The sequence below is a fragment of the Vanellus vanellus genome (assembly GCF_965231255.1).
Source record: "Vanellus vanellus genome assembly, chromosome: 3".
In the NCBI taxonomy this organism is placed as follows: Eukaryota; Metazoa; Chordata; class Aves; order Charadriiformes; family Charadriidae; genus Vanellus; species Vanellus vanellus.
The window spans coordinates 47,136,998-47,162,520 of record NC_138907.1 but is presented as its reverse complement, the minus strand read 5'-3'; positions in this window follow the sequence as shown (position 1 = coordinate 47,162,520).

Here is a 25,523-nt window from a genome sequence, read left to right as displayed (position 1 = left end):
CCTTCTTCAAGCAAGAGCAGTCTGGTACTGTATGTCCATAACCAGAAGTTGTGATTACAGACCCTGCACTCTGCTTGCCATGGCTCCAGGGAGGCCGAGACTATTGCTCCAAAATCCTGTGCCCTATCACTCTGATGTGCTTTTACTGCTGCTAAGTCCCATCATCGCTGCAAACCTTCCCCCCATCCTGCTCACAGCGCTCGTATTTTGATGCTGTATCTTTTAGGTGCAGCTGTCCAGAGCTCATGGGACAGTGCTGTTCTTAATTCACTGTCCCCAGGCCAGGTGATGGCAGAGTCACATCTGGCACAGGGTCTTCCTCTTCCAAGTTACTCAGCCTGCTTTCATAGAGAGTTGCCACCGTGGGTTTTGAAATTTGCTTTCTGTGGACCTTCATCTGAGTTAAACTCAGTTGCTGGCAGATTAGCAGAGTGCAACACGCAGCGTGAGCTGCAAAGCCTGTCGAGGGACAGGAGGAGACTCCCTGGATTTCAGCAGGTCATAGGTCCATCCTAAAGGAGGGAGGTCAGCATGTTGTGTACCCTGGCTTTCACTGCAGTGCAATGAGGAACAACTCTGAACACCAGGATGATGTGTTTTACTCTCAGCTGAAGACAAGTGCTTAAGGATGTCACAGTCCTAAGTGCGAAGGATGTTTCTCTTACCCTTCTAGAGGTTTGCCTTGCTTGGTCCTGGATTAGGTTTAATGTCTTGGCCAGTTTTTCGTGTTTGGTCCGTTCAGTGACCTACAGTCCTGAAGGGCTGCCAGCTTGCCAGGAGCATTATTCCTGCAGGGTCTCTCAGATAGCAATGGAGTTACCCCAGATTTGGGCTGGTGGAGGGCAGATCAGGATCTGATGCCTCAAGACAGCAGGGATGTCTGGGGCCTGGTGCTCCCTCTCAGCAGGTTGGGACAATGAAAGATACCTCCTTTTTGGCAACCCTTGTTTGCCTGGCTGCTCTCCTCTCATGCTGGGACATAGCAGTGCAGAGGAGCTGATGGAGAAAACCTGCAGCCCCCCCCCCCATCGGTGAACTCGGCCGGTGTGCCAGATCCTAGCAAGAGCAGTCGCTTGGAGAAGCAGGGAAGAGAGACAAGACCAGAAACATAATCGTCTGTGTTTCTAATGAATAAAACATGGCTGTCCTCACAGACAGAGGGTGAGGTAATAAGGACCTCTCTACCACATATGTGTTTGCTCTCTGTTTCTTCTGGGTTTCAGGGGCTCATTTTGCAAATGGGTGTTTGTATAGCTGGAGCTGCCACGTTATGGCTCACGCTGCTCAGGCTAACGTCCTGTTTTTCTCTCTGCCAGGACCCTGACAGGTTTTCAAGTGTTCATGACTCTGCCATAAATCCATGGCCCAAAGATCAGCTGGAGCAGCAAGGATCCTTCCCAGGGGCCAGGTTCTGTGCTGGCTGGCTCCAATGGGACTCGCATCTCTTTTAGGATCCGGCACCAAAGGGCTGGTGTCTGCCCAGCTGCACCTGCCTGGGGAGGACCAAGGGAAGACAGGCTGCAGCAAAAGCCCCATGGCCACCCCAGTAAAACTGTGCCACCAGGCAGACGCTGGCAGAGGGGACACATCTGCGTCCAGTCAGTTCTGCTGGTGCTCCTAGACTGGCAAAAAAAGGGTCCAAAAGGGCTGAGCTGGCCAGAGATTAGACCTATGCCCAGAGCACCGTGTGAGTGCAGAAATGCCAGCGGGTACCCCTCAAACAGGCAAGGACAGCAACGGCAAGCAAGGGCAAGCAGTGACGCTGGATGTACTTTTTGGGCATCTCCACCAAGGTGCGAGATCGCGGTAAAGATGCAGGCTGTGACGAAGGTGTTTCTGCAGTGAAAGCCTCCTCTCTCCCCTGTTTTTATCTAGTAGCAGAAAAACAGCGGTGGGGAGCAACAGCTGGAAAAGTTATCCTGATGGTGGTGTTAGAAAGTCCTCAGGGGCGGCAGGGAAGGGTGTCCCAGCGGGGCACCTGTGCCTGTGCCCTGCACCAGCATCATGTCCAAGGGCGCTTTGCAAACTGAGATGGATCAGCAGGACCTTGGGCAAGGGACACCTAACAGCAGCCAGACAGTGTCCTTCTGCTATGCTGAGGCCTTCAGGGTGGGTCATCTGGTCTAGGCACACGAGGAAACCTCTGCATCTGTTTAAGGTGGGATATAAAATAAGAATGTCTATCAGCCTTGCAGGCAGCTTCTTACGGCTCTCTGAAGGAGAGTTCAGCCTCAATCTTGCATCAGTCCAGCAAGAATGCTGAAATTACTCCTGCTTTATAGCTAAGCACGGGGAGCAGGATGAAACCTATTGCCAGATAGTTTCTGTGGTTGGTTTGCCCATTAGGAAATCCTGATAATAGTAAATATGTGAGTGTTGAAACAAAAACAATATTCTACCTGCACATAACCCCTCCTGTGCGATTGGCACTGGCAGGGTACTGCAGCACCCTTCCTGCAACCCAGCTTCCCTGTCCTACAATCAAGACAGACACATGAACTGATTTAAAAAAAAAACCAACATACCTGGATGAGAAGACTGGTGAAGGCAGGTGTACAAAACAAATATTAGATTAGGAGAAAGAAGAAGACGATGAACACAAATACCAATTAGAAGTTAGGTTATCATAAAAGGCAAAAGAAAATTTATCCTGCGTTCATGGTAGAACTGAAGGGCAAGAAGGAGTGGGGTTTAAATTAGGAGCAAAAGGTACTAATACAGTAGCGTTAGGCAGTACTTATCAGTGACACTCCAGGAAGATAGGTATGGTCAATAGTTTTCTCCTGATACTAGGCATAAGGGGAAGGATGACTGTAAAATGCTTCTTATGGCCCAGCAACAAGAAAATGTTAACAAACGTCTACCAAAAAAGTAGCTATTTTTGAACCAGCAGGTAAGGACTGCTTGCATCCAAGAGTCTACGGTGGCTATGCTACATCCTGTGGATCTTTATGGGGATGTTTCCAGAGGACTAAGAGAAAATTATTTTTCTATTAATTAGATTTGCGGAGGGGTACATTAGGCAAGCCAGGCAATTGCAACATTTCAGCTCGTAACAATGGGCAGCAAGAGCCGGCTGGGGCAGGAAACGCTTAGCAATGGATTAAAGAGGAATAGTGTTATGATTTAGTAGCAACCCTGCTGAAAAGGACCTCAGGGTTGCACTGGACGCCAACCCACTTCAGAACCAACAGTGTGCTCTTGCTGCTCCGGGCTGTGTTCAGAGGTGCACTGCCAGTCAGCTAAGAGGGGTCATTATTCCCTTGTGTCCGGCACTGGTGAAATCAGATCTTAAATACTGCATCCCGTTTTGGGTCTCCCAGTTCAACAAGGATGTGAAGAAACTGGGGCGAGTTCAGTGGAGGGGCATGGCAACAATCGGGGCTGAGGGAACGTGCCCTGCAAGTAGAGACTGGTGGGGCCGGGCTTGCTTAGTGCGGTGTGGGGGCTAATTTAATAGCTGGCTGTAGCCATCCAAAGGGTGATTATAAAGACAGTACTGCCAGATGGCACAGCAAGGGGCAATAGGCACAAAACGTGGCTTGGGAGGGGCTAGGGCAGGACATTAGGAAAAACCTCTTCGCTGGAGGAGGGGTAGGGCAGCTCTGGAAGAGATGCCTGGGGAGGCTGCTGAATCGCTGTCCTCAGAGATCTTCTAGCCTTGTTGACAAAGCCATGCTTGACTGACCTGGTGTTGGTGAAGTCTGTCTTGAAGCGGGAGGCTGGACTATGTGATCTCCTGCCAACGTTTCCTATGATTTGTATGAATTAAGGTAAAGAGGTTTGCTAAACGAATCAAATATACCTTTTTTTTTTTTTTCCGTGGGATTTCTAGTGTGACTGGTAGATGCAGCAGCTTAATTTACTACCATATACTTGAGCACCTGCGTGGCTTCCCACTTGATGATATACAACATTTGGGTTAAGAAATGTGAGGAGCGAAGAAAATCAGTGTGACACTTACTGATTGACTTGGAAGCCAACTAAATGAGAGATCTTGAAATGAAACGGTGGATGGGGAAGTGCAAGCGTGCACAGCATTATAAAGTGGCGCATTTCTGGCAAGTTTCCTTGCAAAGAGTGGCAGGGGGCTTATTTAATATTTCTATAAATGAGCTGGAAGATACACCACTGGCAAAGCCTGCAGATGATCAAAAGAAAGTGATAAGCATTGAATTAGGTGAGTTAGCCATCTGGAGCGATTTGGTTTCCCGGAAACACAACCCCAGCAAACCAGACATGGATTTTACACTGCTCATGTTTGGTCAAAGAGTGCAGGCACGCGGGGGCATCAGGTCCTTTCCGAAACAGCAGGAAAGCAGGGGGACATCCAGCTGCATGGTTAGTGGAAAGGCAGATCTGAGTGTCGCGCTGCGGCTGGGGCGGTCAGCGCTGCCCTGGGATGCAGACCAGGGAACCACCAAGTGAGAGGGAATCACTGCCGCAGCCACTGCGGAAGCATCGTGCCCACTCCTGGGGTCTGTGAATCAGGAGGGATGCTGAAAAATTGGGGAGGATTCGGTGAGAAGCCACAGGAATTACTGGGCTGTTACATTAAGCATCTGCTTTAGTGTTGGCAAGACTAGAGCCCAAAAAAGTAAAATGCAGAGTTAACAGTAAGAAAGACACAAGCAATGGAGTATGAAAATCCTTTAACTTTAATAACTTAGAGCTGACAGGAGAGAAAAAAAACCTCAAATCTCCTCATTTCACCCCTCCCCCCAACACTTCTGCAGCTACCAATTGCTCTGCTTGAGTAAAACCTGATTAGGACTTATTTTTCTAGTCATTTGTGATTATTTGTTGTGGTTTTATACAAATACAGAAATTCATTAGTTTACAGAGCAGGGAAATGCTTTCCAAAACCTGCAGCTTTTAAAAGAACTTAAAGCAAATATTAAAAAATAATCCTTGTAGCTTTTCCTGTGCCCACTTCTTTTTGGGAAAAAAAAAAAAAAAAAAAAAAGCCAAAGCATTTTATTTCAAAATAAAAAAAAATACCAGTAATTACAAACATACAGGCATTTCCCACACCCCACCTTTCTACCCAGAGAGTGTAAATGACTGAATACAGCGTGCTTTCCACAAAAAAAGAGAGACATTTTAGTAGGACCATTAATAGACATTTCACTTTAACAAGTGCCACTATAAACATTTCTCCAAAATTCACTGGGGAACCAGGATTTTATCACTTTAGGAGCACTGCACGGCTCTGTGATACACTACGATGCCGGATAATGATCTAATAGGCCTCACTGACAACAAGCTGGCACCCCGCCATGGCTATGCAAAACCCTCCCTGCAACCGGGAGCATAAGAAAACCTGCAAATACTACCTCCTGGTTTCCCAGCTAATTGAACAGCGCAGACTAATGTGGTTACAGCAGTCTCATATGAATAAGGCATGAGGTAACGTGCCTAAGTCTGGACATTACCACTGATGGTTAGTTTTTGTCGTTTCAGTCACCCGGAAATGTAACTGGGAAGTTGCTTCATTGTTCAGCCTTTAAAGTGAATGAAGGTTCACTTAAAAAGAAACCAAAATCATGTATATTGAAATAGACTGGTTCGATACTGCTTTTTGGTTGTCTGTTGATTATTAATATTCCTCTTTGTAAACATACAAGCAAACATCTGACGGAATGTTTTAGGTAGTAACAGTTTTTTCTTGAAATTTTTTTAAGATAATGATCTCTGTGAAATTATGCATGAATGGGGGCATATTTTATTACTTTTATTTTAAGACATTTCATCTCCCTCATAAAAGTCATCTCTGTCACAGTAGATTAACAGAGGAAGAACACTATTAACTGAATTTGTCATCATTTTACCCTTGCTCTGAGGTCTATTAGGCTCTGCAAGACAACTTGCTTGTCTTCATTTCCAGGGCTTTGCATGGAAATTTCCCTTGCTTTGAAAGTGGGTCATATTGGTAGCAACATTCTTACTTGTCGCTTGGAGTTTCAGATTCAAACCAAAACAACAAAAAGTTGCTTGAAAGTTTTCTTGAAAGTTTTTGCTTGAAAGTTCTCAAGAAAAAAAAAAAGACCTAGCCTTACTCTGTTATGAAGCCACACTGCCAATTTTACAGGTTGTGGATGCAAAACCACAGCTTTGCTGATTTTTTCTGGAAAATTGGTCTACCCTCACTCAAATCAGTGAATATGGGCATACAAAAGGAAACCAAGGAAGTGTTGAGTAGGTTTTGTTTTCAGGACCAATCTTACCCAGGGTCTGGAACCAAGGTGGTAGTACTTTGAGATGATTTACCCACAGCTCCTTATACATATATCCTAAAGGGACAATGGCTTATGGAGTTCTCATTTGTAAAACCAAGCAAAACCATAGTCTGACCCATGAATTTAGACAGCCAGCTCTACAAAAAGAGAAGATAATTGCTGTTGAAAAAGGATCATTCTGATTGCTTACAGCACAAATTTTTCATACGGTTCGGATTTTTTTCCTAATGTTGCTAAAGATAGCATCATGTAAGGTTTCTTTCTAATAAGTTTATTTGTAAATCAAATAAACTCAAAACAAAAAAAACCCAAAGCAATAAAAAAAATAGCAGCAACCAATTAGAGATGTAGAAAGAAGAAATACACATAGGAGTATTTATCTGGGAGCTAAAAAAGGAGAAAATAATTGACAGTCTTCACTTACTAAGAAAATGAGATTGCTGATTATAAAAGAAGAATCCTCTGGCTATTTTAGTACAGATGCCATTTTCAAGGCTAGAAGCATCCTTTTGCTTTTTGGCTCACATTGTCTGAGGCTAAAATTTAACAAAATGAGTTGAAGTACTTCTCCAGTCAGTGAGAAGGCACTCACCAGCTGAGTGACTCTGCCAGATGAGTTAAGCTCGTAGGGGACAGACTAGCTGAAATCAGTTACCCAACCTCTCTGAGCTTGCCTTTTCCACTAGAAAGTATACAATAGCCCTTCCACTCCTTTACATTGCCCCACAGTTATTCTTCAGTCACTAACCCACCTGGATTTATATTTTTTTAATAAGCAGTCGGGTAAGGTTTCAATCAAATGTTTAAAAGGCCAGTTCTGTGGCTGCTGTGTGTTATGCTCACTTTACATAGTCCTTTAATGACAGCTTTCACTGGCATAAGATAAGCACCAGAATATATATGACATAGCCCTGACTGATTAACAACCCCCTCCCCACCACCACCCCGTGTTAATCCCAAGGTAAGACTGAGATTTTTATCATACAAGCTTAAGAAACTGATAGGAAGGTTCCTACAGCAACATCCACCCACCTACCCACCCAGCACTTAAATTGTAATAGGTCCTTTCATAAGAAGTGGTAATCTTCCTCTGCCCATGGCATCCCTGCCAGACCTCAACATTTCAGCACACAGGCACTGATTTTGCATGAATAATAAAAAAAAAAAGGTGGAATGAATTCTATTAAACTTTTTTTCTAGACTTCAACCAGGCACACGAGATGTGTACCTCAGAAGGCAACTATCAGAGAAAAATCTGCCTGGTAAGAGGAAATTTCCCTTCCCCGTGACCACTGCAGCACTGGTGCAACCCTTCAGCGCAGAGGGGGAAACTGTGTGTGTGTGCAGTGTGTGCGAGACGTGCAAACCCCTGGGCTAAGAGCCTTGTGCTCACTGCAGCCCTGGCACAGCCCCCATCGTCCCTGGGGGCATTTTGCCCAGGAACGGAGGATCTCACCCCAGCAGTGGTACAAGCATCCCCGTTGCCTCTAGCACGTGGATGTGGAGCTGCCTTTCCTGTGCCTTAGCTTGTAACCTCAGACAAAAAGTCCTGCTGGGAAAGAGCTACCTAAGAGCAGCTCTCTTGAGGGAGGTATGAGGCCTGGGGATCATTATGAAGACATCAAATGGCAATGTTTTAGAAATGGGAGTGTACTGTAGCTGTGGGTAAGCAACAGGAGCCCTGTGATTCCTCTAATGATGGCATCATGGGTGTTTCACTGTTTTCTGTCATCTCAGTGTGCAAGTTCTGTGTATTGGGGAGCGTTCCCAGCTTGCAGACGTGGGCAGCAGCTGCCGTGATACGGACAGCAAACAAACAAAAGGACAAGACAATGACAGTGATCTTTAATGAGATTTTTTGAGGTTACGTTTTTTGTGGTCTAACAAAATCTATAACCAGGGAGAATGAAGGATCAGATGAGTCAGGTCGTCCCAGGGCATCTGATGCTACCACAAGCCATTTGAGCTTTGCTTATATAATTTTATTGTCAAGCACAGCATGATGTTCGGCATGCACATATGTAATACTGAGGCTCCCTGTTCCCAGGTTCCTTGCTCCGTTAACCGGTGACATCAATTCATACGTTAAGGGAGAAAAAGAAGATATTAAGGATTACTAAGGATTAGAGGTGGATGGAAGCAAAATTTCAGCTCAAACTCCATTTCAAGCCTGCAGTTCAAATCTCTCTCTCTCTCTCTCCCTGGTCGAGTCTGAGTGCTTTGGGTTTTGATGACTGCTGTATCTGGCTGCAGGCTGTAACTACTAAGTTTGGGAGGATCTGCAGCTATGTGGGTTGTTCGTTCCTGTCTGAACTGAAATATCCATCCAGGTTTATAGTGGACGCCCATTCTCTGATGCAAAAATCCATTTATTTAAGACACCCAAGCACACTCAGATTTTTGAAAAGCATCGTTTGGCTGTCCCATGAGCAGAGAGGCAGGCTGTAATTTTAAGCAGCAGCTCATCAGAATCCTAGCCGTCACCTACTAATTAATGCACCACAGAGCTCTCACTTGGAGTCTCACTTTCAGAAAAGAGCTGACAGGTTTTCTGCCTTTTTGTTATACCTCCCTGAGGAGCAATCTAATCTGACAAAGCATTTTTCAGACCCACCAACATAAACATCTTTGGTGGGGATATATGAACCAGTAACCTCAGCCATATTCCCCAAACGGTCTTCAAAGTTAAAGGTTTGGGTAGTTTGATTGTGTTAGATCCCTATCCTTGGCTGCCTTTCTGTCCACAAGGCAAGAAGAACAAGCAGCCCTATTTCTGTTCAGCCCTGGAGCCAAAACCAGGGACAATAAAACTCCTCCCAGGTTTGTCCACACCACAGTTTTCTCTAGGAAAGTAGCTGGGGAGCGCTGGGGCAATCCAGGACTCTAGCATGAGAGGATGGAAGGGCTGCCAGAGGCACCATGGGAGATCTTGGGGGAAAGGATGGTGCTGTGGCGAGGAGTGGGAGTGATCCGAAGGGGCAGGAGGAGGATCCCACATTGCCCCTGCTGCAGGGGATGGTTGGTGGCAAGAGCAGCTGGGGTGGCTGCCGGGACCTCTTGGGGCTGATCTGCAGGGGAAAATCAGGAGCACCCCACCGCTCTGCCATGCCAGCCACGATGCTGGGGAAACCCTCCAGCCCTGCCAGTGCGGGTGCTCCGCTGGAGCAGCAAACACCCTCAGTGGTGGCCACACTGCTGGAGCGTGACAGCTTGGTCCTCTGCCTGCTCCGGGGTGGCCTCCAGCCTGAGCCAGCACTGCTCCGTGGGCTCCCAGCACCCTCCTCTGACCAGGGTCCCCCACATCCCCTCTGCACTCCCACGGTGAGCAGGGATTATCTGCTGTCGCTGCGGTCAGGGCAGGGGGGGAAGCAGCTAGCAGGCATCCTACACACAGGGTGTACACCCGTCATGAGTGGTTTGGGATTGGGATGCCCCGCTTTGAGTAGGTGCCCTGAAATCCTGCTGCAGACACAGCCCGCTCTCGGGGTGGGGGGGGGGGGCTATTTACCCTCACGGCTCATTTATAACCAGAAAGATGTATGCTTGCCTGTGCCATGCTGAATGAAGCATGAGAACCTGTCAGGGTCCACATAAGCACCCCCTGCTTACTTTGCTGGCTTCATCCGCTGCTGTGGAGGATGGAGAATAAGGATGTGAGGAGGATGTGGAATAAGGAGGCACTGAGTGGAGAGCTCATTTTTGATCACTGGGGAATTTCATGCTCCATCGGTACCACAACTTCATGCAGAGATGAAATATTATGCAGAGCAAGAACCCCTGCATCATATAAATCAAGCCGAGGAAGCATGAACAAAGCCCTTTCTGTACTCCTTCCCAATAGCCCCGCTGCTTCAGAGTGAACTCCACAAACTAAACTTCATGACTGAAGCCTTTTGCTAAGAAAAGATGAATTTCATGCTTTTCCCGGGCTGGCTGTGGACTCATTCGTGGGGCTGTCAGAGAACTAACCTTTCCCTGTTAATCTGCCCTCCGTCTTAATAAGGGTACAACAAAGCGAAAGTACTCCCGGACTTAAAAGCAAGAACGCGTTAAAGGGCAGAGTATAAACCACCTTTCTGCAGAGGGGGTGAGCAACCAGCCCTGATAACGATATTGAAAGTGGGGATTAAGCACTAGAGCGCCGAGGGAGCCAGCATATGGCAGCCTATTGACCTGTCCCATATGCGGCAGCTATTGTTCCCTCCCCACTGTACTGCAACACGCGCCGGCTCCCTCCCCTCTGCCCCTCGCCCTCCTGCTCGCTCGCTTTCCCCACTCATGAGGGCTGGGGCTGGGAGCTGCTAAAACTTGACATTTACACATGAATTGTGCAACGGTGCGGCGCACCGAGTCAGGGTGACCTGGGCCACCAAACGGCGTCTTGGTAATTAGGCTGGGCAGAGAGAAAGACCAACGGTAGCTACTGGAGAAGTTGCTCTGGGTGTGATGGTAGAGAGGGCTTTACTGCAGCAAATCCTTACTCCTCGCTTTCTTGGGCAGGGCTGGGTGGGGGAGGGGCTGATTTAACTGCTGAAATGATATTTTTTGGTGTGGTTGCCAGAGCTCATAGAGAATGAATTTCCACACCTGCAGGCTTTTTCACCAGGCAGTAGCAGGAGAATGCAGAAATTGTCACCTTCCAAAATAAGCATAGCAACTTCTGGTATAGGTTTGTCCACAGCTGGAGAGATCCTACTGGGGACCCATCATGGGTGTTTCTTCAGCTCCTGGTTGAATGGCGAGAGGATCAATACGAACTGCGGATCGTGTTCACACAGGAGATGTTGGTTGCAAAGCCTGAGCCAGATGTCCACCTGGGGCCCACTGGCTTGGAGTGCCTGACGTGGAGCTTTCACGTCTCGTGCATTGCGGGAGTCACTTGGCTGAGTCCTGCCCCAGTGCGATGTGGTCCTGGGGTCCTTGGCTGGGCCTGACCATGGGGTTCAGTCCAGTTCCTCCTCTGCTGTTCCAAAGCGTGCGGCCCTCTCCCCTTGTCCTCAGAGCTCATATCCATCACCGATAACAGTGCACAGAGAGGGTTGCGGCATGAGAAGATGCACCACTTGCCTGACAGTGTTGCAGGCCGCTCCAGGCACAGGGTAGACCTACAGCTGCCTTGGCTGTCCCCACAAATGTACCACTGGGGCTCCCCAGCAGCCACCAAACAGCAAGACTTGAGGTGACAATGTCAGAGCAACAAAATCCAAACCCAGATGAAACGCAAGGGCAGACACCCACCTTTCCTTAGAGAGTTGTTTGCTCTTACTCAACTGATTGTTATGAAGAAATCTCGTGGGCAGAACTGGATCCCACATAATCCTCTATGAAAAAGATACTCATACATCCTGCTGCTTGTAGCAGTTCCTGGCAGCTTTCACAACATAGGACCACCAAAGGACTCCCAAACTAATTAAAATGATACAGCTACTTTTAAATCCTACAAGCCATTAATCCCAAACATGTTTCTTAGCCAGAACGCTACACATTTATTTGATTTCTATCATCTAAACCCATAAACTAAGCCTCATTCATTGATGAGATTTCAAATTTCTTGAGCCAAGCTTGAGCTACAAGGCCTTTTAAGAGCTTTTGGAGCATGTTGGGTTTTTTTTTCCCCACAGAGCCAACTTCGCCTGCATTTTTCAGGCAGCCCTGCATCATGTCTTGAAAGCCCCGTTTTCCCTTCTATGCACGCACAGCAGTTAAGCCAATATTGCCACAAGTACAAGGGCATGCACATGAAGGAAATAAAAGGTGCCCTTCCTGTCATAAGATAATGTTAGTCACCATGATCTGAATTATTCTATGAGTCAATGGATATTAGGAAAACTTCTTCACTATGTTTGTGTCCAGGGACAAGAGGAGACTGCCAGGGCGGCTGGCCAATATTCATCCTCAGTGATATTCAAAACCCAACGGGACATTGCCCTAGGCAACCTGGTCTCGTTGGCCCTGCTTTGAGCAGTTTCATCAGCTGCAGGTTGTCTCCAACGCTGGCAAAGGCTTCTTTCCCACTGGAGATGGAGAGCACAGGGATGGTACTTATGGTACTTGGCTTGCACGGAATGGAGACAGCATCACTTGCGCTGCACAAGCCCTGCTGAGGGGCAGTATGTTGCTGGCTTGGCCAACCACCACACTCACAGGTCACACAGCTTAAGCCAGAGCTTATGCGTGTCCCTCCTGCTCCGAGTGTGCCAGAGGTTTGCCTGCAGTGTACGGTGTGGATATGGCTTTCCTTGCTGGGGTCAGTCAAAATGCAAAATGGGAACAGAAACAAGATGGGATTTTCTCAGTGCATTCCTGATCAAACTGGCTCAGAAAATTTTGGAGGGAGCAAGAAGTATTTAGCCATCACCCTCTGCTTTCTATTCTGTCTGCATCCAAACTATCCTCTCCCCGTCACACACTTATACCATAATCCCCCACTTTCACTGTCTGACCTGTTTTTCCATCCCCTGTCTTCCAAACAGAAATCACACCCGCTTAAATCTGAGTCAAGCCCCCAACTTCCAGCTCGCATTGTGGGGTGAAGGGGCAGAGCGAACCCGTCCCCAGTGCCCTCCCTGCTGCCCGCCATGCTGTAGGGTGCTGGTGGTGATGCTTGGGTACCACTGAGGATCGGCAGCACTGATTCCGTGGGAAGGAAGGGGGCTGCACTGTGCAGGAGCAGGAGCTGCAGCAGTCGGGAGCTACCCAGGAAGGACCAGAGGAGGAGAATAAGGAAACCTGATAAAACCAGTAGGAAAGAGACTCAAGAGTTCAAGGAAAGGCAGTTAGAAACTATGGCCAGTGAAACTGCCTCCTTTAAGGCCTGGGGCTGAAGACATGGCAAAGGCTGCTCAGGCTCCCCCAGTGCTGCACTTCCCGGTGGGGGTGAGTGCAGGGAGCAAAGCCTCCGTGTGATTTATCCATTACACACTGAATTAAGCCGAAGGCCAGCACGTCCCGTGAGCACCGAGGACCTGCCGGCAGCTGAATGGGAGCATTGTGCGTCAGCTGCTGCTGTCAGGAACCGGGTCGGCAGTCTGCAGAAGCTCTTTTCTGGCGAGGAGCACTTCAATTGCTTGCTCACTTGGTGGCATCAATGCAGATGCTTGTACCTTTGTGGTCACCTTGCAGGGAGGGCTTTTCACCGGGCTCTGTGCCGCAGGAGGCAGGGGAGGAGACAGGACTTCTTAATGGGAAAGAGGCAAGACCCCCATCAGCAGAACAAGAGCGAGCAGGGCAGGGCAGCCTTGCCTATGCTACATGGCTTTAGAGAGTGACTGTGAAAGCAAGAAAATCAAACCCATGTTACAAATCTCTGACTTTAGATGGACCCAGGCCTTTGGAGGTGTCATGCAAAGGTTTGGAAAATACCTGATCCCTTGAAGATTTTTTCTTTAGAGACAGGTGAGCTGGAGTTGTCACATTTCTTTGCATTTTGAATACCGGCAGAGCAGATGAACATGTTCCAGCCTCCAAATCAATATACTGGAGGTGTGCTTGATGAGCAGAAACTCCATGATTTTGCCCTTCATTCACTCTGAGTTTTACATTATCTTAATTCAGCTGACCTGTGTCAGGCCTGACTTGCACCACGAGGAGGATGAGAAGAATCAGGCCCTTGGGGACTTTTTGCCGGTGTCATCTCTGTAGCTGACTTGATGCAACAGGCTGCACTCAAAGGGAAGAGCCCTGTCTAGAAGAAGAGATTGGTGGGGTGCCTTCAGTCTGGCTGTAACTCCTCTGAAGTAACAGGAGCCACACCACAGATTAATTTGGACCAGGTTTTTTACTTGACCATCATTAGAAAGGAAGGTTGCTCAGGTCTGAGACACTGCACTGAGACACAAAGACACTGCATCCTTTGTAATGCAAATATGTTTTCTGCTTCAATAGGCTTCAGAGAATGATGGACAAAAAAAACATTGTACAGAGATGTCTGTGGCTTCGCTCTTATTCTTCTGCGATGTGTAACTTCAAAAGAAGGCATTTTAATTTGACAGATGGACTTTTAATCATAAATAATAATGGATACTGGTTCTTAAGTCACAAGCACATGGCGCCTCTGCACCTGTAGCCACTCTCCCTTACAAAGGAAGCCTCCTCTCTTCCAGATCATGCAGCCCATTTCTTTTCCCACCCCTCCACAAAACCTGCCTGCCCTTCCAGGCAGATCCATCCAGCAGAGCTCAGCTCCCGCCAAAGCCCATCACTGCTTGCATGGCAGGCTGGAGGGTGGTGAGGGGACAGTCTTACTCGGTGTGGTGTCCACTTCAGGAGCTTTGAAACTGCCCTGAAAACCATGTGAACACATTTTGTCTCCTAATTGATACAGATGGAGCAGGAGGTGTTACTTCGTGTGTTAAGAGGATCTATCAGTGGCTGTTCAGACTGAAAATGCTTGTCCTGGGTGGAAATACCATGACCTTCAGGCTATGGTTGTTTTTAGCCTGTTTCCCTAATGAAACAAGGCTTATAGGATCAGGCTTTGGGAGTTTGTCTGCCACTATCTGCTGCCAATAACTTTAGAACTTATTGGCCAGTTTCAACCATTTTGACAAGGCAGCAGAGGTCTAAAAGCTGTTAATGTTCTTCCAGGTTGTGAAAATAAACTATGAAGCAATGGAAAAAAATCTTGCCAATGTTCCCCCAGGTGAAGGATTGATAAACTCAGCTCTAACAGACATCAGATAACTGTGCTAGGAAGGGTGGAAAGCAGAGGATGAAAGAGGCTGTGAAGCAGACAACTGCACTGTGATTGTTCCCTGAACTGCTCCAAACACCTTCCCTTCTGACTCGCTTCTGCCAGAAATGATTTGCAAAATATTTCATCTCTTCCCACTGCAGGCCTAGAACTGGTGTGTAGGTTTTCAAAAGAGCACCCACGTTGCCTAAAAAATGGGCCAGAAGGAGCATCCCAGGAGCTGCTGGATGCTGATCAGTCTGGAGGGTTGACCCCAGGGGGGAGCGGAGCTTCCCTGAAACTCCCTGATTGGGCAGAGAGAAGCAGCCCTGGAGCTCTTGTCCCTGGCCAGACAGAGTGCCCCACCATGTTCAGATCCACCCTGGTGGGATATAGGGTCTGTTGGAGAAGAAAGAAGTATGTGGACCTTTTAAAGGAACTGCAAGATTTGGCTTGTTCTGAAGTCTCAGATATATATATATTTTTTTTTTTTTTTGCAGGACATTTGCGAGCTAATTGCAGCTGTCCCACAGGGAGAACAGTGAAAGCCCCACACCTCCACTCGCCTCACCACTCCAGCTGGCCAGAAACCCATTCCCCGTATGGAGGAAAGGCAAACACGCAGCGATGGCAAATGCAGGGAGCTGCACACCAGTCAGTTCCCACAGCTCTGCTACTGCCTCAGCAAAGGACATAACTCAGTTTCCCTCCTCATCGAAGCCTTTTTACCTTCTCGTGCCTCTGCCACCTTTGCAGGACACGCGGGTCAGCAGGTGTGCAGGCACACTCTCCAGCGATGGCGCTGGGACACTGGTGGGGATGAGGGCACCTCAGCACTGGCTTTACACACCTGATGGAAATGGAACACAAAACTCTGCTGTGTTCTGTCCTTCCTTTCCAGCACACTCCCCAGTGCTTTCTGTTGTTAAAAACTAGAAGGCAGTGTTTTTTTACCCGTTGCTGTGAAAAGTTTGAACGGAGCATGACTACCAGACCACGGCTGGAAAATGGCATGTCTGGTGTGCAGAGACCACAAGCCAGCATTTGCTCATGTCCACCTGCCTATGGCCGTCTGCTGCCTCTTGTCTTGCATTTGAATAACGAGGCTCCCTAGGGCAGAGACAACCTTCCTAGGCTGCGCTCGGCACAATAGAGCTGTGGTTGGGATTAGGTGTTATGACAATAATAAAGAATACAATGATGCAAAATTTGGTTGACGTGGACATGACAAACAGAAGAAGAACGGGACTAAAACACGGACTAGTGACTGTGTGGCAACGTTAGAAAAAAAAGGGGTTATTTTATATCAAGATCTGCCCAGACCTGTACACACAGGCTCTATCCTGCTCCTGTCCTTCCCTTCAGAATTCACTTAGCTTGTCACGAGAGTTTCCACAGACAGGCAATGTTCACTTTATAAGGTTGAAGTTCCAGCCAAGCAGCGAGGCCAAATTTTCTTTGTGACATCCAGAGAAATTTAGGCTGCGGAATGGGAATGTTGTGTAAGGCCAGCTCCAGCCTAGAGCTGAGATTCATTTTGGAAGGCACTAAAACCCACATGATTTGTGCTTGCAAGAAGCGTTGTTTCTGGTTTTAAAGGATTTAATTCAAGTCTGGGTCATGTTTTCTAGGCAGTCTGGAGATATTCCAGGGGATTCAATTTGTGATATTAGCGCTTGCTTAATAGTGGGGGTATGTGTCCAACAGACAGGAAGCACTCTGTAACATGTCGGGTCTGTGTTTAGAAATAGGCTGAGGAGATTTAGGAATTTTGCGGATTTGCCTGCCTTTGAAGTCGAATCAGCTTGAGCCAAAAAACTTTGAATGCAAGCTGGAAAGCCATTTCGGGGCTTTGTATTACTGTCATGGGCTTAAAGGAAGGCCAGGGACAGCTCCTCCTCAATGTGACAGGCTGCTTCAGGCAGGCTTTGGCTCAAAAAAATGCCCTAACCGGGTGCTTATGCTTCTAGAACTGCAGGAGAAATTTGGATTTACCTCCTAAAGGAGACCCCGTTCAACAGGGTCTGACAACCCCTGTAAACTCTGCTCCTGGGCTGAGACCCACAGCACTGCCTCTGCTCCCTCCCCTGCTGCAGCCCCGAGGGTGAAAGCACCTTTTTACCTGTTCCCCTCATAGATGTGGACAGCACATTCATAGCAGGAGTGGCAAATTGCTGACAAATAATATTCTGGGTGGTGCACCACACCTACATACGTGATACTTCAGTTTGGATGTTTGTGCCGGTTACTGCTGACACAAGCCTGCAAGCCCGGGCACAGGGCTGGTGGGGACACACGCCGTGGGGCTCTGCAGGAGGAGGAGCAGTGGGGGTTTGGGAAAAGCCAGCCCACATCAGTGATTTTGATACATCTTTGTGATCTTCTGAATTGAGCTCCTCCACAGGGGGAAAGGCCCCCTCCCACAGCCGGGATAGTCCTGGACCAGAATGAAGGACCACAAGGAGCTTCACTGCCTGTACATGCTGTAGCCCCATGTCTCCCACCACGCGGTGACACCACCATCCTCCAGAACACCACCAGCAAAGACACGGTCTCGCAGCAGTGCCCTTTCACAGCAGGGCAATGCCCCCAAGGGCCACTTGCACCCCTCCAGCCTCTCTGGGTTGGATGGAAAGAGGAGCGTCTTCTTTGTTCTCCCTTTTTACAGAAGTGGTGTGTTTTGGGGCACAAACCTCGTATTATGTTGCTCTGAATTCAGACTTTCGTCTTATGGGTGGTGAAGCAGAACAGCAGGAACGACACAGGAGCAGGAGGGGAGGAGGCACCCGCCAACATTGGAGCACACAACGTGGTCCTTGTCACCCGGCTCCCTCTCATCTCCCTTTCTCCTTCTCTCTCTCATGCACGCACAAAGAGGTTAATATTTGGTTTAAAATAAAGCAGAGTAATTTAAAACACACACTTTGCAGGCAAACCAGTGTTCAGTGTAAACAAAGCATTAAACTGAAAAGATCCATATGCACTCGTTATCAGTTATTGCATATTTTTTTTTAAAGGAAATCTAATACATTTAAAATAAACCCATAGCATGAAACAAAATAAACTATGGTCTTGGTTAGTTTGGTTTGATATTTTTATTTAATGAGGAAAAGAGCTCTGTGATAAAGTAATCCTTTCAGAGGGAAAGGCCTGGGCAACGGTGAACACGTCAGCCACATGTTGAGGGAAGATTAAAGTCTAACAAGAGTCTCTTTCCCACAGTTTTTGCAGCACTGCAATATTTCTGTGCTTAGGATAGCCCAGAGTATCCTTCTGGAGAGGGGCCCCAGAGCCCCTGCAGCTCTTTGCAGAGAAGCCCTGTAAAGATCCACTAGCAAGTCCATCACCTTCCAAGGCTTAGGAGTCGAGGGAATCTGGTACAAACTGCCCACCCTAAGCCCCTAGAAGGGGATCCAGACTTTGGGGTTTTTGATACAACGAAGTTTTGTGGGGAGCTTTACAGAGGAGCTAACAGCAGCTAACAGCGCAACTCCCATGGGGAGTGGGAGGAAGGCATTTACCTTCCAAAGTCTGACCGTTTCTCATCTAAAGTGTTCCTTAATGATGTGGCTGGTACCAGCATGTTACCCATACCCCTTTTACCCAGTGCCACAACCTGCTTAGGAGAGGAGAGAGTTAGTTATACATGTAGATTAGTTAGATAAATTAGAAAAATTTCCTTATTTATTTATTTATTTATTTATTTATTTATTTTACAACCTTGTCTTCTGTTCAGCGTTAGCTCAGGTATTTTATGTCCTGATGTGAAGCTTCCCAGTTTAGCCTGAGGAAGAGTAGTCCCACTGCAGCGTAACCCAGTGCTGGGCCAGGGCACCCGCACCAGCCGCCAGAGCAGCCGAGCCCCGGGGTCCTCAGCCTCCACCGCGGGAAATGCTCCCAGTCCACGTGGCGCCCACCAGCACTAACTGGGCTGGGCTGATGGCAGGCTGCATCTCTGTTCCGTTCCTCAGAGCTTCCAACATGGGGCACACGTTGGCTTTACAGCAGAAAGCAGCGGGGACACATGGAGGAAAAGCCGTCCCTGCAGCGCAGGGTGTAACACGGGGCAGAGCAGCGCGGCTCTGGGCTCTTTAGGAGGGGGCACACCTACCCCAGAGGTAATCTTCTGATGATCAAAGAAACCACTTCTAACCCACTGCTTTCTAGCTCATATACATGTTGGGCAACAGGCAGAGAAGGGCCCCTTTAAAGCCAGCAGCAATGGCCTGGCATCCAAAACTGACTCCTGATATTTGATTTATGATTCTGAATTTAGTGTGCACAATTACATAAAGTCCAGGCTGAGACATTTCCAAAGATACTAACTTGGTCTAATTAGCAATAATTTTTGCCCTCTGATGAGAGGCCAAGGACTGACAAGCAAGCCATGAAGTTCAGACCTGATTCTTGCCTGCCATGAAGCTCAGTTATATTTCTGCTTGGCTCAGACCATCACCACAGGTGATGCACAGGTCCATCTCTTTGCTGGGCTATACAAGGTGAAGGAGGAGATGTCCTGTCTGCTTTGTCAATAACCAGGGAAGGCTGAGGGCACAGTCAAGTGCTGCTTTGCCAGAATGGGCCACTTCTGTCTGAGTATTTTTAAATAGATGAAGTTCAGGATGCAACGGTCATATAGAGGATGCAGATACAGATACAGATACAGATACAGATACAGATACAGATACAGATACGCATACACATACACATACACATACACATACACATACAGAGGCAGTTCTGATGCAATAACAGCCAACAAGGTGGAAAGGCTCTGAGAGTCAGGAGGAGTTGGGATGGGACAGATTTTTAAGCCAGATCAGGTATGCAGACCATCACATCACGTGAGCCTTTAAATCTTCCTCTATTTTATGAGTATGCAGTCAGAGCCAATTGTGACAACTGTGTTTGAGCTGCTGGGAACACAACTGTCTTTTGAACAAAACCCACTCTGTTTTGTGAAAAATGGGAGTGATGAGGAAGATTGAAAGCAGGGAAGTGGAAGGGTTCAATATTGTCACGGAGTTAAATGTTTTGATTTCTCAGGAACAGCCTTTTAATGTGACTGCTTTTTAAGGGTTATTATTTCTACCATAACATGTTATTAACTAAAAAGCCAATATTAACACAAAATGCTTGAGTCAAACTGAAATCTATTTTGGTATCTATCTTTCATGGAAAACTGGGGGGATTTTTTGGTTGTGTTGTTTTTTTTTTTTCCCCTCTCATTCCTGTCTGGAAGAAAAGGAAATGCTGAAGTCCCGAACCCAAAGCGAAGTGAAGCATCGCTCTCTTTCGTGATGCTCTGTGCATGACACCATACTCCAGGATGTCTGCTTTGCTGCCATTTGTACTTTATGAGCCGGCTTACCTCACCTCCAGCCCTGCCCACGGAGCTCTGCAAGCCTCTGGAGCAAGGAAACCAATAACTGGGAAGGTAACAGAGGATGTCCCAGTTTGATGATTTGGCAGAGGTGAGTGGGAAGCAAAAGGCAGTCTGCACCGTACTGAGAGCCAGGGCAAGGGGATCCTGTTCCTGCCTTCACTGTGGGCAGCTGCCCGCTCTCCCCTGCCCGCAGAGGCAGCAACGATGCTTTTTTTTCCATGATTAAATGCTTCAGGAGGCACAGGGCTACAGAATAACCCAGTGGAGTAAGTTTTGTCGTCACCTCCAGACATCAGTGCTGTAACAGTGCTGCAAAAAGCAGCAGTAAGAGTGGGAGCTTCTGGTTTAATATCCGGGGGTGGAAGTTTGCACCTGCCTTCGGCTTGGAAAATGCCCAGTTCTGTAGAGCAGAAGCCTGGTGCAAGTGGGCAAAGCTCCTGCTTCTGCTGCCTGTGCATCCTGTGTGTGAATGCAAGGAGGGAGTGGAAACACAGACTCCCACCCCCTCTAATAAGTAAGTGAGAGAAAGGGTAATTTCCTCTCGCCCTGGTGAGCGGTGGGGCTGTCTGGCCCTGCGACATCTGCATGTTCTTACAGCTCAAGGAAGTGTATAATCCCATCCTCAAAGAAAGTGGTTTCTTATGGAAAACCTAAAGATCCCCACCCTGGATTTTGCAGGCGGCTGAAATGGTCGTCACAACAGATGCTAGCAATTAGCTGTGGAGAGGAGGCCTGCTACAGGGGCTCCGGCGGCTGCCCTGGCACTTTGGGGTACACGGACCATGGGGGTGGCCTCACTGCCGCTTCGGAGGGCACTAGGTTAGACCCAGAGCATGGGGCCCAGGGAGGCAGAGGGAAACTGCTCCTCCGACACCCCTGAGAGAAACCTGGATAAGGATTGCCCAACCAAGACTCCCCCAGTTCTCCTCCTCATCCTCTTCTGAGCTGCATGTTGCCCTCAGGGAAGGGGTAGTAACGGGGCTTCAGGGGGACCAATGCCCAGCTCAAAACCCTGCATGCCCAGGGCACCAGCATCCCATGCTGGTCAGGGCACCCCTGGTTGGGCACGCACACTGGGAGTAACTGGGAACTGGGAGCCCCAAAAGAACCAAAAGTGGGGCTCTTCCTCAACCTCCTGCCTTGTTTCCCTTTTTAGAGGGTGAAGGGGGAAAGAGAGGAGGCTGAGCCTCGTGAATTTATGGTTTCAGGCTTTTGTGACACAGCTGGGCATTTCTCGCATCCTTTGATGACTCCAGAAATTGTGGCTTTTTGAAAATAATAAAAGCAAAGAAAGACATCGTTTGTTGGGCAGAGGGAGTATTTCCTGGCTCATATCCCCCATGCTGTATGCCCAGCTCCTCTGTGGGCGCCCAGGAGCACCCGCAGGCAGGGGATGGCAGAGCTGGTCCCACGGGAGTCAGCCAGCGGCCACAAGCTGAACACGAAACAACGGTGGTCCCCTGACTTCCCTCTGCCTGGCCACCTCTTTTCTACCCAGCTGGCAATTAAAAAAAAAAGCTGTTAAAAGAATATAGATTAACTCCTCCCATGGTCAAGGGTTTCAAGAACACCAGGAGGGGACTGAAAGACCCACGGTCAGGCTGTGGCAGGGTAATGTCACCAGGTCTCATCGTCCCTTCGGGGACACAGCTTACCCCGTCCCCGGCAGAATGTGACTTGGAAAGGGCAGAAATTTCAGTCAGTCTGTGAAGTTCACCAGGGACCTCATTATTGTTAATTACTTTAAACATAAGATGTTGGATACTCTGGTGGTGGGGAAAAGGCACCGAGAGAGGAAGAGAAAGAGAAAGAAAACACAGCAAGCCTTGAAATCTGCTGGGAGAGACGCTGATTTCCCAGCAGGGCTGTTTGAAGGGATCTCATCTGGAAACCCCCTTTCAGCCCCTCAGCTGGGGAAGGAGAGGGAAAGGCTGGGGGAGAGGTGAGCCCACTGCCTCCCAGGCCCACCCAGCTCCCACCGGCTCTGCCCGGCTGCAGGCAGCCCCACGGACCATAGTCGCAGCCCCACGGCCCATCGCTCCCACTTGGGGCAAACCCTGCAGCCTCCTCATTTTGACTCTTGTCTGAGACAGAGATCACAACCCAGGTTTGCTTTGGTGCTTGCCACTGCATCGTGGGAAAACTTGCTTTTCCTGACTTGGTTGCAAATTCTGAACAAAGGAGGGCACTTTTGGAGGGAAATGCTTCAGTACTCCCTCCTTACAGAAGGTATTCCAGAGAAGAGATAGCAAAAGCCCCATCTCCTCTGCCATTTGCAATTAGTCACACCAAGGCCCTGGAGAGGACAATGCCTGAAGGTGTGCTGTGGGGCAGAGTGAAGGCACAGTGACCCTAGAGCTGTCTTCCACTTCAGTGAATGGGAATCTGTCCCTTTTTATGCACCCATTTGCAGGTGCTAAGCGTATTAGCATAGCGCAAGCAAGATATTTGTCATCTACAGGAGCACTAAATGTCTTAGAGAGTGCAGAAAATTACCAGGCATGAATAAGGCATTGGATATGTAATTTGTATGGATTCCACAATAATTAATTAAGCTTCAGCTAAAAGATAAGTTAAAACTCTAAAGTTAAAGGGAGTTAGTTCTGTGCTTGATTCCCACCAAGAGTGCGAGAATCCCTGAAAACCACTTTGGAAAATTAGGGAGGAATATTCCTCCCCCACACATGTACTGAACTTTGATATGTGTGTGTGGGCCTCCCAAATGAAAGAAGGGTGATATTGGAGCAGGGTTTGAAACTGGGAAAAGCAAGCTGCAAAATTCAGATGCTGACAGTTCCCAAGGATCCAAGCTGAAGAGATGTTCTCGATAAGTAGAGGAGACATGGGTTTAACTGAGGATCCTCCATGAAGTAAAGGTGCAGGTCTGCATTACAAACCTTGCCCCTAATGGTGGGGAAGAGGGGAGCCAATTTCGGCCTATTAACATGTATTTGATGAAAGATGGTAATCAGATAAAAAAAGTAGTTTAGGGCACCTTCTGGTTCATGCTAATTCTTCTGCAAATCAGATGCCAGTGAGGCGCTTTGCGGATCGTAACTGGAGGTGTCACATGGATTTCTAAAAATCTGCTCCCTGGAAAGGGACAACTGTGAGATGCAAACCAAAAGTCTGACGTTGGTACAATGCAATCTGATCTAAAAAACGTAAAGACGGTGCTGAAACTTTAACCGATTTGCAGACTATGAGAAGTTTTGCTGTTATACAAAAAGAGGAGTCCTATGAATATCTAGGAGGTAGAAAAACATCATCATTATAACGTTAGAAAAAACATGTACAATCTTATCTTCAGCTCTTTTGGTAGGTTGTTTGTACCTAGAAAGAAGATGTTTGTTTCTGCAAGAAGTTTACTTCTGAAGGGTGATGGAAAATCATAAATGAACTGGCTTGGCTGCTTGTGGGTTCTAGCACATGGGAATATGAGGCAGCTCCTAAAGACTGTAACTCTGACAGCTGTAAAATGATTGCTTTTGAGAATAACCAGATAAAGTCAATGAGCCATCTACCTGTGCCATCTCATTTCTGTACTATCCACCTGTTTTCTTGCCTCTCGTTAAATGTTCCTGAAAAAGCAAGGCCAAGAAATTCTCCTGGAAAGACCGCATTGTAATAAAATGTAGCTTTTGCCCATTCTAGCACTTGGAAATTGTGTTTTGATTTATTATGTGTGGTTTGGCAAATCTGCTTTTGCAAGCTGCAGGCAATTGTCTGTAGAAACCGTGCTTGCTCTGAACGCTACGAGCACAGAGGCCTCTGATGGGCTCCTTAGAGATCACTGTGAATGGAGCCAATAAAACAGAAAGCCAAAGGAAACATTTGTGTTACAGTCCAGGAGGAACCAGACCTTGGTTTTATCAGTCTCCTCAGTCTTCCGTGATGGAAAACTTCTCTAAATGTGCTCGTCATTAAGTCAAGGTAAACACACTCTGCATCCCCAGTCCAGAAAATACAAAACTGCACACTGGCACGTCTACACCACTGGAGTGTCTGCATCCCTGATACAAGGCTCATCCTCTTCCTCAGGGGAGAGGAAGGCTGATGTTGGGTGCGCAGTGGAGTGCTGGAGCAGTGCCCGGGTGGGCCGTGACCTGGTGCCCCCCACATCAACATGGTGGGGAACAGTACAGCCAGGGTCCATGGGGACTGAAAATCCTTATGTCGTGAGCTCTGCAAAACCAGTCTGTGGTCTCAGCCTGGTCCTATACAGCAGGTGCTCATGGCCCTACAACCAACCTCGCTCCTGGCAGCAGTTCTGCCTGCCCCTTCAGAAAGGCGTGGGCCCATTGAGGCCGGACTGGTAGAGGCAACAGCCCTGGCTGGGAGCTCAGGAAACACAGGCGGTCCTTTTTGATCTGCTGCCTCCCTGGAAATTATCGGAGAGCTTACGTGCAGGGTGGCCCACGTGCACCAGCAAGCCGGGCGTGAGCAAACCCCACACACCCGCACTGGAAATGCTGTGGCTGGATAGTTTTTCCCAAGCTCCAGCCAGCCCCAGAGCGCAGGACCTGCCAGGGCACAGCATATTTACGGAAGGGTAAAATTCCTCTCTCTGCGGGTCAAGGCCCATGCAACGTTCAAATCCCACTGAAGTGTATCCTGATCAAAGACCCTGGGACAGCATTTCAGCTCACTGTGGGTAGATACACTGCAAAAAGCCACGCAGCAAGTCCCATACTGAGATGCCCATTGCTGCTGATGTTGACGCGGGAATCTGTCCTTGATCCTACCGGGCTCCAGGGCGATTATTCCTGTGGGTGCATTTGCTCACGTGCACAAGCACACGTGGGAATGGGGCCTTTGGCTGGTGCCGCTTAGCAGAGTTTTTCTCACAGCCTTGACTAGGGTTTTACTCCTAAATCTCCTTAATGATCCCAAGACACTCCCACATTCATTCCCTGTTTAACTGGGCTAAGCAGAGCAATAACAAAGGGGTGAGGAAGCCACAAATGCAGAAGGCTCCAAGCACTAGACTACAGTCCTAAGTAGCAGCGATTGTTTTTTCTGCTGGAATATTTGCTATCCTCATAGTTAAAGGTTACGGTTGCACTTTTTGGCTAAGAAAAGTCCGGATTTTCTTTCTGACTCTGCACTGTTAGGTATTGCATGTTTCCAGCACAGTGTTCAGCTGTTGATCACCAGACCCTTCACAGTGCAGCCACAGGGAACGTGATTTTTTTTTTCCTTGTCAGTACAAAAATGGGGTTTCTTG